Consider the following 5,468-nt stretch of genomic DNA (forward strand, 5'->3'; position numbering starts at 1 on the left):
CGTAAACCTCTTGAAGGTGAGAAAGAGTTTCATGTCTCACGGTTTATGATTCGTTTTACTAGTCCTTGAATTCATATGAATAATCTATGTGTTTTTATAGGTTTTGTGCTCCACTTGAGGCTGTTATTGTAAACTGTTGTTGCACGCATACTTTTTTGAGTTTGTCATCTGTAATCTGTGTCTGTACAGCTTTTCTCTGCTTGTACCATGAGTGCCTCTCTGACTTCCTCCGTGTTATACAAACACCTTATCTGGATGCACTCAGTGCATTTTGTGAATAGATGGCATTTCCCCCGCAAAAAGGTTGTGTTTTCCATCTCTGGAATAGTGGTGTCAGCTGAGTTAGCCACCAGACTAACTTACTTACCTACTCTGTGTCAAATCAGCCTGGCACAAAACTGAAATCTACATTCGGTTGTGTACTCAACATATACTGTAATACATCCGAAGAGATAACGGCACACAACCAACTCTGTAATCATACAACTATCATGATGACATGAAGGCTCACGAGTCATGAAGGTGGGAATCTTTCCCATCGCATTCCCAAAAGTTAATGGAAGGTGCGACGAGAATACATTTGTTGAAGTTACTTTAATGGTAGAAGAGGTTTTAATTATGTTGTAATTTTGATATTCCGCCCTTGACTGGGATGTGGTGGTATTGTACACATGCTCATTATCCATCCGCTGAATGACGTCATCTCATGTGCTATCCACTGGACATTGTCACGCTAATCCTGTTGACATGTTTTCCGAGCCATGGTTTCCCACCGCCAAGTCCTAAGAATAGAAACACACATGTGGTTTTCTCAAACCCTCCCTAGTCTTCAGTCTGAAGATTTGAACACCACCAGTGTTTGTGGTGTGCCACATCATTGTAATTATATTTCACTTCAATGCATGTTACAGTGTCTGTCTCTGACCTGTCTTCTGTAGGAAAGGATGTAGGAGGTATTTTTCCGCTTGTCACACACAGATTTGCCACTTGTTTCCGTGACCTCTTCGTCATTGTAGGTGAACCAGCGGTCAGTTGGGTCCCCCTCTCCCACATTTTGATCCGCCCCATCACAGATATAGTGTCCTTACAGGAAAGGAAGCATTGTTGCATGGACTGCCTTAAAGTCTTTTAAAAGTATTAATGTGAATAGAAGAGATTTATGAAAAGAAATGATAATCGTACCAGTTTCTGCTGTGAGGCCGATGTGGTTGATGGAGCTGACCAGACTGTAGCAGCCACCATCCTGAAAAGAAAGCCAGCAAATCAGAGCTATGCACATACAGTATAGTTCAAACATTGAGTTGTATCAGCCCCAGTCTGATGCTTTTGTTTGCTATCAGATCATTTATTGTTTCTTTACCTGGTTGGATTGCAGCACCAGCTCTCGGACGATAACAACTGGGTCATGTACCTTCCTGAGCTGGAAAGATGGAGTGAACTTGAAGCGCTTAAGGTGCAAGACCAGCACTCTGTAGACAGAGAGAAATACATATTAGGATGAGGTGTTAGAGAAAAATAGGGTGTTTCCATTGGTATTTAATATGTTAAAATCTTTCCCTTGGGTCAGTGGAGCCCAGTTTGCTGAGACCACCACTGAGCACAGGAGTCAAGAGTTTGGTCATTTGTTTATGGATGTGATGTGACTCACCTTGGCAGTGTTAGAAATGACAAGCGCTGGCTCGAAGTGGTGGCACCGCACTCACAGTTATACTCCAACTCTGTCTCCTGCAGAACAGCATATAACAAACCTTGTTTCACTTATATCCTGGATTAACATCATATCAGTTATATTGTGGATGAATGAAGGGTGTTTCTTACCATCAGGTAATCCTGGAGCATCTGCTCCACGCTTCCGCATCCAAGAACCACATCCAGGGAGAGGTTTGTAAACTGCTCCTCTCTGGTGGATCCTGCTCCGCATCTACACATTCAAAAGGCCAATGCAGCTATAATACAGCTGCATACTGCTTTGACATGCTGGTAGATGTATTGTATGTGATGTATTTATTTGTACCCCTTGCAGGTCCGGGTGTTAACCATTTTAAAGACCACGTGATCTTCCACGGGACAGCTGTAGGTTCTGCCCATGCTGGCTGCCATAATCTGGAGCTGTGGGCTCAAGCATCTCATCTGCTCCAGCACGGAGGTGAGGAACTCGTGCGCATCCTGCAGGTACACACACACACACAATTGTAAGAGTTTACACACAAAGTTTTCTAACCACCAGAAAGTGGTGAAACAACCAACCACAAAACCGGCTTATTCACCTTCTGGTGAAGATCCCGGAACTCCGGAGACCAAATCGAACTCTTGAAATCACCCAGGAGGCTGATTTTGTGGCAGGCATTGCCTGAGAGATGAGACCTTTTGATGGCCATAAATGATCTGAATCGGGGGTCAAAGACTTATTTTCTCTACCATTAAGATATTGGTGTTAAGAGTACAACTTGAGAATGACGTTAACGCTTATGTATCTGAGCCTTGTTGTACCTGATAAGTGCAGCCTCGGGGATCAAATTCCAGAGGTACTCCTGGCAGCTGATGGCTCTGACAAAGTCCTTCAGTGTCAGCAGGCTCTGCAGGCAGGCGTTTATATAACATATCTGTGTTGGGTTCGGGAAGCTGACACACAAACAAGCAAAACCCATTTGAACACACATTACTTCCTGAATTGCATCCTTAAAAAGTTAATTTTCTCCCAGTAGCAATTTTTACTTGCATATGATGAATACAGTCTTGTTTCTTGTGTGTGCATGTGTGTGTGCATGTGTGTGTGTGTGTGTGTGTGTGTGTGTGCGTACATGCACTCACCCAAGACACTTGATCTGCTGCTGACGGAGGAAGTTCTTCTTTCTCTTCTGAGAAACTGTCTCTTGCAGCTCCAGACATATTTCTTCTTCCTCTGTGAGGCCTTTAAAGCTCCTCACCTGATCCTGGTGAGGGGTGGGGTGCCGCTGCTCCTTTGGATTCTGTTTTTTGGAAGCTGGCGTGACCCAACATCTTTTCTGTTGGTAGAAAACAAATACTGGTTAAATCATGAACATCAACACTCATACACTAATACATATCCAGTTCATGTTGAGTGCTACATGTTGTGTCAAACATACGCACAAACTCCACCACCCAGGCTTCTTAGTCTGTTCTGCATCAGTGGGTTGTTCATCTTGTGAGGTGGCGACACTGCTGACAAAGAGAAACACTGTTATGCAAATGTGAACCATTATTAAGTCATTTGGTCAAATTGTATATGTTGTTTTCTCTTTTATTGTTCCTTTACCAACAGTTTATTTGTTCAATATGAGTCAAATTGAGTCATTGAGTAAAATATCATCATGCATCAAGCCCACTGAGTACAGGACCATGATAAGTGTTTTTGTCTTTTGACACAGTACACACACAGACGTTACCATAACGATGACAAAATAATCAGGACAACACTTTAAATGTACATCTCCTTACCTTCTCTGCGAGCCGTGTGTCTGTTGGCTCTCATCTGACAACACATCCACAACATTTGATAGCTGTACAGAGTAAAAAGAACAAATAATGTGAAGATCGATGGAAAACATAATGTTTTTATACAAATTATATAAACAGGCTGCACAGAAAGTATCTCACTGTGAACTATGAAGTTGAAATAGGGTCAAGGTCATATAAACAGCAGAAAAAGAAAGAAAACAGACCTTTCTACAACAGGAACTCCAATGAAACATCTTGATAACCCAAAATAATAACTGACTGAGACTGACAGTAAACTACTGATATCTTGCCAGTTTGGTCAACAATATCTCTTCAAATGGAATTCTGAGACAGATGACTAGATAACTAGATCGCTTTTAAACTGATATTAACAGTATCCATATACATACATTAAAATGTCATAAATAAAATGTTGATACTCGGGGGGGGTGGGGGGGGGGCACTCACCTCATCCACACCAGAAGTAATATTTCAGTGTCAATCGGTGATTGCATTTTTACCATAAATCCAATGTAGCTTGGGTTGAAAATATTTCAATACGTCATGGGAATTAACTGCAATTTAAGTGAAATATATGAGAATTTAAAAGAAATAATAAATAACGTAATAATAAAACAACTGGATTCAAATGGAAATAAAGATTATTTGCGGAGGCTGTATTTACCTAGTTGTACACGGATAGAAAAAAAAAAGTCAACGTACAGTATATAAATCCATTAGTCAATCAATTAATCTGTCAAATGCATAACATTGCAATGTGAAACGTGTCCAGTGGTGAGTTAGCTAGCGAGCAAGTTAACTTGCGTACTTTGAAAATGTGAGCCGACAATGCAGTCCGTGCACAAATATGGCGTAGTAAGTGAACAACTAAATAATAAAATACATTTTAACAATAAATAATGAATGGAAAAGAGGAATTCAAACTCCATAATTAATGTTAGCATGCTCAATCAAGCTAACATTATACCACACATAATAACAGCTCATGATAGCTAGCGGAAATAGTTTATGGCAATGTACATTTCAATTAAAAGGAACAAAGTTTATGTTGAAATTGTGCTTAGAATACACAATTTATTGTCTACATTTTCTGGAAATTTAAGAGAAATGTTCTTACCATTTGCAATCTTAGCAAGCCCACAATGAAACTTGAAAGCACACCTGAAACATCTTCAACCTATACACTTCACAAAGTGTGCCAGAATAAAATTGAAAGAATAGATAAATAAATAACAAACAACCTTAAATAAAACAAATGACAATAATCAAGATTATGTAAACGCATGTATGACCTTCATCATTTTCTTGAGACAGGAAAGACCATCACATTTCTTTAATCACTCTGTTTGGTTTTCCAACATACAACATTGACATATACTATTTCCTAAACCTTCCCCTCCCAGCTTCAGACCAAGACATACAATAAAATAATTCAAAGATATAACACATAGCTAAACGAAATACAACAGTGAGGAAAAAAAGAAGAAAAAATGCATATAGGTGTATTGTATTGTATGGATAGGTGTGTGATATGCCCAAGCATTGACAACATAGTTGTACATACCCACCGACAGGTAAGTAGGCCATAATACTTTTTGTATAAAGTGTGTTGCATACTCACATGAGAACACTCACTAATGCAGTCATATAATATATCAAACATAAACACCAGCTACAATAATATAGCATTCTGGAATAATAGCAAATGTTTCATTTTAGTTGTGTGGAAATATGAGTGAATATTTTAAAATATACCATTACAGTAATCTAACAAATAACAAGCTGGCCTGCAGACAAAAACTAAAAAACAACTCGCCACTGATTTGGATGCAAAGTAGCATGTTAATTTTTCATGTTCCTTTGCCGTGGCAGCTGTTGTTTGTTTCTCTCCTCAAAATATCTGTGTGTGCTGCAGTAACGGCGGTGGCTGGTTGTGATAAGGGTGACGGGGGCCACGACAATGCCTGTCTCCCTCCCTGCTGTTCCAC

General features: G+C 39.9%; 1 long non-coding RNA gene across 1 annotated transcript; it reads right to left on the minus strand.

Annotated features, from left to right (window-relative positions):
• Positions 1–1,206: 1,206 nt before the first annotated feature.
• On the minus strand, positions 1,207–1,718 carry LOC130206754 (uncharacterized). The gene is made up of 3 exons (XR_008834170.1): positions 1,649–1,718; positions 1,361–1,469; positions 1,207–1,243 (listed from the first exon to the last, which is right to left on the minus strand). It is a non-coding gene; the product is annotated as an uncharacterized LOC130206754 (long non-coding RNA).
• Between the last annotated feature and the right edge of the window lie 3,750 nt (positions 1,719–5,468).

This window comes from Pseudoliparis swirei, chromosome 17 (assembly GCF_029220125.1).
Source record: "Pseudoliparis swirei isolate HS2019 ecotype Mariana Trench chromosome 17, NWPU_hadal_v1, whole genome shotgun sequence".
Lineage (NCBI taxonomy): Eukaryota > Metazoa > Chordata > Actinopteri > Perciformes > Liparidae > Pseudoliparis > Pseudoliparis swirei.